Consider the following 13,905-nt stretch of genomic DNA (forward strand, 5'->3'; position numbering starts at 1 on the left):
ATTCCGGCACCTCCGTGAAACTATTCTCACTTTGATGCACCGCTAGCCCACGAGCCTCCCAGACGAAGAATCGAATGATACCTCCAGTTTCTGACTGGATTCTGAGACGAGCTGATTAAGGCGTGCATCATCAGCTAAGGAATTTCTCCTTCAGACGTTTGAGGAATGCGGGAAATGCACCTAGATAGGGCTGTATTTTGAGAAAACACGTGTTGCAACACTCTGAAGAGCGGTCAATTCCACTAGTTTCCGTTGCCGGAGGATTTGCGAAATGCACCCACAGAGCACTAGCATCTACAATCGGTAGGTTTTATGGTACAGAGCTAGTCAACTGTTGTCTGCCGTGGTCACGGAATGAGACCACGTCGTCTACAGTCCTCCACCTTTGCTAAATTCCACGCAACATTGATTCATCCGGTTTGGCTGTCTACAGTAACTAGGGAAAATGTGGAGCGCACGGTTGACGCACTTGTGTGACAAATCCCGAGGTGCGACATTTTTCCAGCATCTCTGGTGGTCTCCATCTACTCCAGGGTGTTCGGATCGGTATCGACATGAGATCTGTGCTCAAGTATATATGGCTCCATTTATTCAGGTCCCAGACAATCGCTGAACATTCTTTATTGATGGTCGAGTTCTTCCGTTCAGCGTTAGTCAGGACACGCCTGACATATTAGATAACCCTATTCCGCTGCTTTAGTTCTGCGCCGATACCGCGATCAGTGTCGTCCTTTCAATAGTTAAAATCTCTCCGAATCTATTCAGTTTGATTGTCAGTTGCTGGTCCAACATCCGCCCTTTGACACGCTCAAAGTTCCTCTGGTCCATTCAAGGTTCCGACTCTGCCCGAGCAAGGCCCATAGTTTCAGCGATCGTGATGAAATCCTTAACAAACCGGCTGTAGTATGCTGCACGTTTAAAAAACTGCCGTATGGACCGCTTTGAATTGAAAACAGCACAGTCGTTGATCTCTGCCAATTTATTGGCAGGGAGCTTACTGCTCCGTGACCCACTTTATAACCCGGCGGTGTCATCGACCTTCGAGCGAGCTACGTGCTGGCTTCGTCTATCCGCAGACCAGCTTCAGGGCAGCGCTTGGATAATTATCAAGCTTGATTGCGCCATACCTTGTCACCAAAGTGATCTGGTCGGTCTCCGGTCAGCCGGCCTCCGAGACCTCAAAAACCTGCAGGAATGTTTGAACATCCCCATCCTCAAAGGTTTGTGGCCACGGAAACTTGATCCTAATCTTGGTCGCGGAACCAAATTAAAGAAAGAATGCCTTCCCTGCGGAGTTATTTATTACGAAAATGCCAACTGACCAGCTACAGGATATTGGACAGGAAGGCAAAAACACTTATACGCAACTTACTTGGAAAAAATGAACATCCATCTTCACTTAAACGCGTCATGCTGAACGTTTATGGACACTCGTTGAGTGTTGCCCAGGTGCAAGCAAATGGTACGAAGCAGGTCCACGAATTCCACAAAGATCTCCCTTTTCAAGCGAATTTACAGAAAGAGAACATATTACTCTCATGCCTGCTACAGCTTTGAAATCTTTCGCATCCGTACTAATAGGTGGGCAAAATATGTTTCTTTGAAAGCTTCAGCAAATTTGAATTCTCGGCATGCATTACATCCTCTGATTCGATACACCATACCGTCGAGTATGAACAGGGTCTCGAAATTCCCACCTTCCGGATTCCAACAACATTTTGCGGCATGTACCAGCATGCTACGAGTTATATTAGTAGAATGTCCATCACCACAATACCAACTCAGTGGGATTGCGTCATCTGCCTGAATGTTTACGCATCTAAGTTTCTGCGGGGTAGATCACTTCAGTACGTAACAAATGTCGAAGCTGTGTCATTTAACCCAAAGGTTGGCAGAATATTTATATACCTAAGTTAGTGCAAGGTGGAAAACTTCAGTATGTAACGGATGTCGAAGTTGGGATATAGAACCCGATGCTCAGAGGTCGTACGACTAATGGCTCACTCGTCCACATCCGCCGGCAACGCCTGGAAAACCGCATTATCCACGAAAAAACCAGCGCAACCATTGACATTTTGGCCGGATACAATATTTAAAAATGCTGGTGGAATTCTATTTTCAGCCCCAGCAAATCCTGTGAATCCCCGGCTCTTCTCTTGGCTTGTCCTGGTGTTGTTCACACACATCGGTGAGGATTAAATATTTTTCATTGTTTACCCGATGGATTGAGATCGAACATAGGTCGGACTTAGAACTCAATTCCGCAAATGAACAAACAGCCAAACGTCCATTACTTCTTTGGAGGAACCGTACGCCATAACCACCGTTCCGCCGAAACTCATAGCTTGTGCGTCGTTCGCTTTGGATACGCCTAACCAAGGACCCAACCCAATAAAGAATGACAAGCATGACAGTTAGTTTACAGGCGTTTCACTGTCATGTCCTCATCCGGTTAGAAACTTCAAGATTGAAATACTTATCCTTCAAAATTATACTCAGTCAATTGATCATTTATTCATTTGTTTACTTCTCAGGAGACACTGCGTTCTACGCTGAGATGGTATGAATCAGTATGAACGTGAACACATTCCAGGATAAGCAAGATCCTACACGTTTCAGAATGGCTCAGAAGCACGATCAAGTGACCCTCGTCTACCTCATCAGATAAGGAATGCAACATACGTGAGAAATAGCCGATATCTTGAATTGAGTATCACTCATCAGCACTCAACTGGATCACAGTTGAACATCTGTTATCTATGGTATTCATTAGCTGAATGTGCTGTCCTGGACACGCTGCTTGGTGTGGTTGGTGGATCACTCGGGATATCACAGGGTATTTCTCCGAAGAAACTTTTCGGGCACTGTTGATCTCCGGGCGAATTTCATGGTTCTTTGCGCAAGGACGCTAGCCTGTTTGCTAGGCCAAAAGAAGACGGTTGAATTCGGTCATGGGCTGCCTTAGAGTTGTCTATGACCTAATGACTGGTGTTCGTCCAAGTGGATCGAGCATTCTGTAATGTAGTAAAAATTGATTATTCTCCCCTCCGATTTATATTGTGCTTTGATCCACAGTGTCATTTCAATTGCACCATTTGTGACACGGTAAGCTGATGCAGGAATTCACTTGATTGCTGCGCACCGGAACACGGACTTAGTTTTCCACGGTAGTCAATTACCACACCCTTGTAGACATCCTCGTGCTCGCAGTCATGAAGCACTTTGCCTTTAAACGGGTTTCTGGAATAAAATGATGAAGGGTGGCCATGAGTCTTGCGCCTTCCGACCACATCTGTCTAGGCTTGAGAAACCTAGCAGTATTCCAGACCTCGGGCGTGCTTCGTGTGTCATGGCAGCTAGGCACCTTAAAGATGCTTCAGCCGAACGAACGAGTGGGCAACAAACGACATACGAGTGTCACAGTTTCCACGCAGGAGCCAAAATCTAATACTTTAGGAAGCTATTTTTTTTCTCCGGCTGCATCACAAATTGTTTAGCCTACTAGATTGTCTGCTTACTATTTGCTCTAAATCCTTAGCCGGCTGATGCATCCAAACGGCATCGAGGTACCAGTATATTTCATTTCGGGCTACTGAAACCAGTAATCAAACGAGTACATATCATTATCATCGTCATCTTCATCAACGGCAGAATGTGCTGCTTGCATCAGGGTTCTATGATGTTTACAGAATTCCCAAAAGGCATCGCCTAAAATAATCTGATATGACATCTGAAGTGACACGCAACAACCCATAATTGTCTGTAAGCCATATTCAACAATTATATATGAGAAATACGGCAAAAATAATCAGACATATTAAGGCCAAACAACGAAGCGCTTTTCCTACAATCTGATTGCTATCATATAGCGAAAATTGTACGCAATATTCACTTTGGATTGTTTGGGATATCGTCTGGAACTTTGTTTCCACGCACGACTTGATACGCGTGGTAAACGTCCGCCTGAATGAGGACACAAATGAAACATTAGTTCAGGATAACATGCAGAGTGAGACATAGAGACCAAAGGGGGCAAGCATATGGTGTAGAGTAATCCATACTTGGTGGAGTAGCAGTTATCCCAACAGTAGTTGGAAGCATTATCCGAAAAACAGAAAGCATGTTTCTACACTGGAAGAGCTTCTGTGGACCACAGTTCAGCCAAATATCAGAAGATTGACCTGCTCACCGGGGCTGTGCAGTCTTGGTATTCCTCGACTTCGAAAATAAGTCTAAATCTTTGTGCGGGTGTGTACGTAATATTTTCAATACGATTCGCATATAACCCCATGCAGATAATAGAAAAGTGGGCGAACGAGTTTGACCAAGATGGAATTCTTTATGTGTATTCTAAATGCACGCTACTTGATTTCGTCAAGTAGCATAAACTTATCCGCTCATATTGCCTAGCAATTTCGGTGCTTAGGCCGTAAAATCCAATGTTGTTTGTACGTCAGTGGTCTGTGTTGGGTTTCCTGCGACCTGGTTTATACGACATGTCACTCTGTGCTACGGTACTGCGGAGCCCGGGAATGTTTCTCTAATATGATGAAGCCACAGTGTAACATAAAGTGTTTGATGGTAGCTGGAATACCATCAATTCAAGTTTTAGACAACACCATACCTTCCACTCACCGGCCGCGATTTATCCAAAAATAACTCAACAATAAACATCTATAGGTGACGATAGTTGGAATTCGCTTAACGTGCATCGGTTTATGGACCTGAGTAACATCTGAGTTTAATAGGACTTGGCCCAAAGCAAGTATCGTTTTACGACCGGGAATACTGACGAAAACGAATACAGCCTACGAAATTTGTGTCCATTAGTGTGTCTATTAGTTGTGTCTTCTATACACCGTCGTTTCCAGTGAAATATAACTGTATCACAACAGTATTGGGGGAACATTTTTGCGAAATTCCACTACAAATACCTTTTCTTACGGGATTTAGATAAACTTTTTAACCTCAAACCAAAAACAACCAACGAAAATTTATTGATGTCGATTATTTTCCCAGACGTTGGTACCGCTAACAAGGACAACCCAGTGCTGTGACGGATTATCATTAAATATAGATGACCAATTGTGGACACCGACGGCTTCCAAATATACGACGTGGTCGATGAAGAACAAGAACGCAATTATATGCCAACAAGGACGAATCATATTCAGGCTTACTTGAAGCTTCATGCGCCTGGCACTTTAAACTGTATCGTGTGAATCAAAACTTGCCTTATAAATGTAAGGCGGTAATGTGACTAAAGGTGTCCGCGAAAACTCTAATAGGTCTGCGGTACAAAATTTATGCTAATCAAGGTATGATAGTGCAATTTGGTCAGCTTGTCCAATAGGTAATCATTTGCTTTTGCGCGCACATTATTGATTGTTGGTTTTTCCTAGGAAATCGATGAGCGTCCATGCGTTTCAGGCAGTACCGAGCAGCACCTTGAGTCTGCAGACTTGTTTTCACGTATCTGCTGTCTTAATGAGCACCTTAAAAATCCTTTGGTCCACAGGGACATTAATGCGGATTTTTGTATCAAACGTCATAGTGAAAACGTGTTTCCCAGTTGGAACTGTCCCAACCTCATCATGATATCAGCGACAGGGAGTAGGCTTGCTGCGAAGTAATTTGTTAGAAAATGCCAACTGACCAGTTACAAACTATTGGACCGGAAGACACAACACTCATACTCATCTTAATTACAGAACCTGAAAATCCATCTTCACCTGAACGCGTCTTCCTGAACGTTCCTGTATTTTCATCGTGCCCAAGTCCGTTGTGCTCAAGTCCAAACAAATGGGACAATGCGTGCCCGCCAATTTCGCAAAGATCTCCCTTTTCAAGCAAATTTACAAGAAGAGAAAATATTACTCTCATAACTGCCCCATTTGTAGTATCACCGTTACACACATCCACCCTTTAAATGTCGTTCGCATGCCATCGTTTCTCAATCACCTCCGTCATGTCGGGTTCGGAAACATATCAGTTCGGCCGTCTTTTCGATGTATAATACGCCGTACGAATCTGCGTGTAATTTACTCTTTTCAATCCTCGACCATCTTGCATCTTACAGATGTTCCCCAGGCCGTCGGTAACGAAAAACGGACCAGCCAAGTTGGTCTCTTTCACTGGCACGTGCTGCATTGTGATGATGTACTCTTGCAGTCGGAGTGCGCAGCACGCGAGCTTTTTTCGAGGATCTCTGGTGGTCCTCATCCACTCCAGAGATTGTGAGATGTTTTGACATGAAATCTTTGCCCAAACAGATGTGGCATTTATTTATACAGGGCCCACACGATCGCTGAACATTCATTCTCAATGGTCGAGTACTTCTGTTCGGCGTTAGACAGGACAGGAATGACATGTTCGACATTTCCATTCCTTTGCTTTAGGACTTTGCCGATACCGCGATCACCAACGTCCGTTGCAACAGTGAATATCTCCTACACTGGCAGTTTGACGGTCAGTTGCAAGTCAAACATCCGCGCTTTGACACGCTCACAAGCTTCTCTGGTCCATTTAAAACTTTAGATTTTGCCCGAGCTAGTCGTACAATCTCAAGGATAGTGCTTAAATCCTTAACAAACCGGATGTAGTGTGCTGCATGTCCAAGAAACTGCCGTAGAGACCGATTTAACTAGAAAACACCACAATTTCTGATCTTTGCCAATTTTTAGGCAGTGGGCTAACTTCTACGTGAAACAGAGGTGTCACGTGGCTGTGCTTTGGCTTCATTTATCAGCGGACTAGCCTCACGGCAGCACTTGGATAAACAAGTTTGATTGTGACATACCCTGTCACCAGAGTGGTCGGTCGGCGTATCGAACTGCGCTGCAACAAGTCCCTTCCCGGAGGCCCAGTCGATCTTCCAAGAACCTTTTCTGGCCTCATCCATTGTCGCTTTCGTCCTGCCTCTGAGAAGGATCTTCAGCGTCGCTAACTTACTCCGGTGGATCTCCCGTCCGGTGGCCGCCGCAACCCCCTCAAAGTCCTCCAGGTAGGTTCGAACACCCCACCCTCACAGGGTTGAGGCCACGGAGTCTTGATCCTTATCTTGGTCGCGGCACCAGCTAAAAAGAAGATTGCCTTCCCTGCGGATTAATTTATTTGAAATTACCAACTGACCAGTTACAGACAATTGGACAGGAAAGCAAGCGTCTCATATGCAACTTACTTAGAAAAATTGACATGCATCTTCACCTTAACGCGTCTTGCAGAACGTTTCCGGATATCCGTTGAGTGTTTCCCAAGTTCACGTAAATGGTACAAAGCGAGTCCACAAACGCCGCAAAGATCTCACTTTTCAAGCGAATTTACAGGAAGAGAACATATTACTCTCATGTCTGCCCCATTTGTTGTATCACCGTTACATCAGCAATCCATGAGTATATCAGAGGAAGAATGGCTTTATATGATGAATGCAACTTTCTTTTGAGAAGCCGTCAATCGAGAAACCCGTCAATAATATGTGACTATGTGATTTGGTTTCTGTGATTGAAAATGACGCGCTATCTTTCCTAACTGGGAGCTTATCGCACTAGTGTAGGGTTTCCTGTAATGGAATGCAAGTGATTGTTTAAAACACAGCTTTGAACTTTCCGTATTCGTTCTGATAAGATGAGGATAAAAAGGTTCCTTTGGAACCTTCAGCACATCGAGAGAATCGGCATGCGTCATATCCACTGATTCGATACACCATACCGTCAAGTATGAAGTGGTCTCGGAGTTCCCATTTTCCGGATTCAAACAGCCGGTTCTCCTCGGGCATTTTTTGGCATGTTCTAGCGTACTACGAGTTATATTGGTAAAAAGAAGTCGATCACCACAATACCAACTCAGTGGAATTCTCTGATTTGCCTGAATGTTTATACATCTAAGTTTCTGCGGGGTTAATCACTTTAGTAAGTAACACATGTCGAAGTTGGGCCATTGAACCAAAACGTTATCAGTCGCTCGACTAAAGGCTCACTCGTCCACATCCGCCGGCAACGACAGAGAAACTGCATTCTTCACGAGATATCCGGCGCACATATTGATTCGTTGGTCGTATATTATGCCAAAAGCGGAGGAAATTATCACAGAATAATGTTTAAAAGAACCACTGAATATTTGAGACTCCAAATTACGTCTTCACTGGCCACCAGAAATTCTAGGTAGGAGTTCGTGCATTGTGGAGTCTTTGGGCATCCGGACGCGCCATATGATGGAATTCCGTTTTAAGCACCAGCAAATCTTATTATACCCTTGCTGCTGTGCTGGCCTGTCCTGGTGTTGTTGACACACATCGGTCAGGATTAAACCATATTTCAGTGTTTACTCGATGGATTTAGGTGGAACATAGTTCACACTTCTACTCTAGTTCCGCAAATGAACAAATAACCAAACGTCCACGACCTCTTTGGAGGAACCATACTCATTATAAGCCCCCTTCTGCCGAAACTCACAGCTAGTGCGTCGCCCACTTTGGACGCCCCTATCCAAGGACCCAAGGAAATGAAGAATGACAGGAGTGCTCAGCCTGACAGTTAGTTTACAGCCGTTTTACTAGCATCGGCATAGGAAGAATCATTACAGGGAAGGCCAACATTTAGTGAAACCCTTGCAATCCACTTTTTGGCTTGAATGACAGATCAGCAATCGGATAACTAATAGATAGTAAAGTCACCCGAGTTGGCACTGTCTTGACATATTTTCAGTGTTTGTACCTCTCAAACAAAATGCATTCCACAGATGCGCGTACCGATATTTGTGTTCTGTCCAATTCCTTTAATAAGCTTCAATTAGCGCAGCGGTTTTCACTTAATTTTGCCATTCTGACTCCCACAGCATTACAGTTAAACATAACGTGCTGAAATTCAAAGAGGCAAAATAGCAGTTTTAACATTCGAAACATAATAATAATAGTAATATTCAGGCGGAGCACCGTTTCCGTTTGTAGCCAACATATTGCCCGAGGGAAGCATATGACCTGAACAATCGCCGGGTAGCCCAAGCCTGGACAGGACAAGTCGAGATGCCAACGCCGGATTCGAAACACGTTCAGTAATTTAGACCCTTAAACCCCCAATCACACTGTGCTTCTAAGCAAAATTTAACTTCCGTAAGCAGCTTTTTACGACGGATCTGTAGTTTAGCCTTGTTCCTGGAGAGAGACAAAAAACAAAACCACCATATCTTGCAGAAGAAGACGTAAAAATCTGTGACCGTTGCGACAGGCTTCAGGGATACGGATCAATGCAGTCAATCTTTAACACTTTACACTTTAAAAAGAGCCTGTGCTTGCCACAATGAGGATTGAAACATCAAACGAATCACTTCAAACTACTAAAATGCATGAGTATTTGAATAAGTGGATCCATCCGGGTATTCAATTTTGCATGAAATCTAGTTTTCAAAAATTTCCGTAACTACATCGGTGACTGTGGCGTGATAAATTATCGCAATGCCTTTAAAGTGCTGATTATTTTATGCGGCATTGGTCATCGCTGCATTGGCATCGCTGTAGAGCCTCTCCAGTTATCACTTTTGCGGTAGGTTTTTTTTGGAAAACATCATGTTGCAACGTGGCAACTCAATAAAAACAAGGTTATCAAGGAAACTACGCACAAGTTTGGTGAAAACTCTTCGACACCCCACTACCGGTTTCTCCCTTCTTGGGGCTCGTCAGGTAAGTGCAGTCCTGGAGTTTCTACCAACATTATGTTCTACGTGAACCCAGATTGGCCTGTCTTCGAGAAATATACTCATTTCAATTTGTTTTTTACGAGAGACAAAGTGAATCTCGTGTTTCATATTCTAAAAATGAATGTAGTGCACAAAGGCCGCCTCATGGTTCAGTATAACTTCTTGAAGGAAACTACTCACAAGGTTGTGTGAAACCTTTCGAGAGCCCACTACCGGTTACGGCCTACTTGGGGCTAGGCAGGTAGGTGCAGTCAACGAATTTCCGTCAACCTTATGTTCTACGTGAAACTAAATTGGAGAATTTTCGGGAACTACACTCATTTGCTAATCAATTTTGTTTTCACCAGAGACTAAATTGAATCTGTCGTTTATGAGAGTGGCTGAAACATGAGACGGCCTGTTTGCAACACATTCATTTGTAGGTTATCACAAACGAGAGATTCATTTGAGTCTCTCTTAAAAAACCAAATTGATATGCAGATGATTGTATTTCTAAAAACCCAGCTTACTTGTGAAATCACACCCTTATTCGTTCATCATGTTACCCTTAATTTGACGGGAGCTTTGCACCATTTGAAGTCATCGTCTCTGGTGCCGCACATGCTATACAGTTAAACGACAGTTAAAAGACAAAGTTCAGTGACTTGATAAACTTCAGTGATGAAGTGAATTACGAACCTATGTGAATATGGATAAGTTTTTTGGTTGGTGTTGCAAACAAAGTCCACATTTATGCTAACTGTAAAGACCGGGTATAGGTCATTTTTGCTTTATTCCCTCATCCGCTTAGAAAATCCAAGATTTAAAAGCTTGTCCTTCAAAATTATACTGAATCATTTGATAATGTAATCATTTGTTTACTTCTCAGAAGACACTGCGTTCTACTCTGAGATGGTACGAAACAGCATGAACGTGAACATATTCCAGGATAAGCGAGATCTTATAAGTTTAAATGGGGCTTGGTAAACAATCGGTAGTTTTTTCGGGAAAGTTCCGCTTTTGACACAAAAGCTTCATCAGTCCAAGTGAGCAGGTCACCAAATGGGTCAGGTTATAAGACAGGCGGGGAAACATTCAGTGAGCCACCTTCAGGTGGTCACACTACATCAGTCCCAAGTGCGAATTAAGGCTCTTGTCGATTACTGTGGTTACTTTGGTAGATTGGAGGAGTTTCAAATAAATTCTGATTAGGCTCGTTTCGTAAAACGTTCATTTTAGGGTGCTACAACTGATGCGTCACCTTGTTTTCCACCGGTAGATTTTCATTGGCTTTTGTGGACTTGTGAGTGGTCTGACAAATTAGTTTGAGCGGGTTTGTTGAGGTCAAGTGGAATGCCGTCGTTAACTATTCTTCCCTCTGATGACCGCAATTTAACACGCGTCAGCTCGGCTGATCAAAAACCGTCCTACACACGCTTGTTTTTTCCACGCTTTTCATTCCGTTGACATTATGATGCATGGCGATTTCTAAATCTTCGCCTATCCGTCTCTGTGATGTGGGCTTTGGTCCCCGCCTCAAAACCTCAATATTGGAAATCTTCGAAAGACTTCGGATGTCCCTGGTTTATATGGAACAAAAACAGTCTCGATTCTTTCCCTATTGCGTACAAACACTGGTACCAATACCCTTCGCAAAAGACGCTCAATCAAGCTAGCTAGATATCCAATGCCCCGAAGTTTGTTATTCATTTCAAATTTGGCCGCTGTGTGATCAGGTTCTTCTGTGAACAGGGCCCTCACACGCTCGAACACTGATGAGGCATTGGGAGCGAATACCGATTTCGTATGGGCAGACGAGTATTTCAAAACTGCCTCAGTGCCAACTGTGTTCTTGTCTTTAGTTCCCCCCCCCCGACCTTATGTGTTATGCATTTGAATCTGTCTCGATACCAAATTCCATCTGTGGGCGCAGTTCATTCAGATAGTTGTAAAACTCACTACGTTTTCTCTTACCCATCATGACGAAAATGTCATCGGCGTACAGCCAGAATATCTTAGGTGGGTGTGGAAATCCGACTCAAACTCTCTGTTCAAATTATTCCGTAAATATATTTGCCAAAACCGGGAGTATTTGAGATTTCATTTTTAAACCTCGTTCTCGAGTACAAACCGGTGAGTCAGACAACGAAATAGGTGAGATTGAGACATGCTTTTATACCTTCCACTATTTCATCTAAAGTAAGCTGGGTCCGTTCTGAAATGATGATGTTTGGTAATACCTGTCACTTGGTTATTTCTAAAGAGTCCATTTGGCACATTTGATCATAACAAATTCACATTGAAACTTACAATGATGTCATCTAATTAAACAGGGACACCGCTACCTTGTTCGCTTAATCACGTGAATTTTCACTGTAAGAACTAGATTTCCCGGTGAGGCGCTTAAAATTCCGGCCAAGAATCTGGCCAGTTCATGCGATGGGGAAACTATTCCGTCTAATATCTCTCTCACCGGAACATTTGGCTCATGGGTTTTTGGAAGGCCGCAAGGTCAAAAGGAGCTCAACGACTTCGTTCAATCACTCAGTATGGGAATCCTCGATGATCGATGAGTTAACTGCCAGTAAGGCTGGACACTTGCCCCATGGCGGCAATAACCCAGCATCTAGGAAGAACAGGCGGATTTCCAAAGTCGGAGGAAGGTGCTTGTACGAGGCGATATCTAGTCAGTTCCAAGCGCAAATTATTTCGCTTCAACTGGTTAGTGCAACGAAATTTAAATGACAATGTTTTGATACCGGCTGACAGTCATTCTCGTTATCGCATGCAGTGGTTTTGAGCAGCATCCAGACATCAACCAGACATGAAAAACCGAACTTCCAATCGAACGTAAGCACTCAAATCAATCGGATCTGCGCGTTATTCATGTACTTGTCGTCCAGGAAGAAATCGCCGAAATCACTCTTGCCGTGATTATTTTCAGGTTATCTAACCACAATCGGTCTTTTATCTGACACAACCGAAGTGATTATCTCTCACCAAGATTGGGCATATTGTCGCTCATCGTTCAATAACGGAAAACCACATTGCATGATCAGGTGTTAACCGCCTCCCCGAGTGACAACTTCCGAGGAGTAAGTTTCGCAGTTTAATGAAATTATCCTTTCTCTGACATGTTAGTGAAGCCCGTCCAAACTGAAAATCCGAAAATCACTGTATAACCTGTCATGGGTTGTCTAAGAGTTCACAGCAAATTTACCAGTAATGTATGAGGCGTAAACAACAGCGTATTGCGTACATCGAATATCGCACCAACCGGAACATTCGTTTGAAGCGGACCATCCCAAACAGGCAATTCTACTGGATTCATCTATGTCTCCTGTCAAAACCGAATTCGTGTACAAACGAGCGAAGTTCTCAAAATCTGTCCAAGTTCCGTTCACATTTAATGTGAGGTAGATGGAAACTCTGGGACCGATAACGAAGAATGAACGAACCAATGGTGAGCTGTTGAAGGATTTTCAGCAAGCATATGTGTAATACGACTTCTAAAAGGAACATAGTCGACACGCACGCCTCGGGCCTAGCTACTTACTGGTGATACATCAAACATGATTTCGTTAGTATAAAATTGGTGAACATCTGGCTCATTGATTTGAGAGGACTCAACATTCTACTTGCTAGAATCCAGCGACATTTATACGAAACGTCTGCAATAGCCAGGTTGTAATTTATGTACCAGTGAATGTGGGGAAACCCTTTGTCGCGCAGATGCCTATGAGAAAACAACAAATGCACTTTTGCAGACAATGGGTCAGGAAACTAAAACCCTTTCATGCACCTTCTCCATCTTCTAAAACGCATCTTCTGGATTTTCTCTGGATATTCACTGACTATCTGGGAAATATGAACGGGCGATTCCCGTCATAACCCAATTTCCTGATCAAACAGAAGACGCGGATATTGACCGTACATCACCATGAAGATAGACTTGCCCTTGGTTGACTGTATGAAAGCACGATATGCTAACGGCAGCGTTGGCACCAGTCGCCCTCTTTGGTCACCTGCCACTCTTTGATGATTCGATTAGATCAGTCTCTTGTGGTGATATGTTGCTGACCGTATCCGTCCGGTTCCCAACATCTGTAAGCAAATCCTGAGTTTGCAAATGAGTGTATATTCGATAAATTCGTGCAATTTAGTTCCATGTAGGACCCAACTTTGACGGAAATCTCGGGAACTGCGCCCACCTGATGAGCACCAAGAAGGGCGAAA

This window comes from Opisthorchis viverrini, assembly GCF_000715545.1.
Source record: "Opisthorchis viverrini unplaced genomic scaffold opera_v5_315, whole genome shotgun sequence".
NCBI lineage: Eukaryota > Metazoa > Platyhelminthes > Trematoda > Opisthorchiida > Opisthorchiidae > Opisthorchis > Opisthorchis viverrini.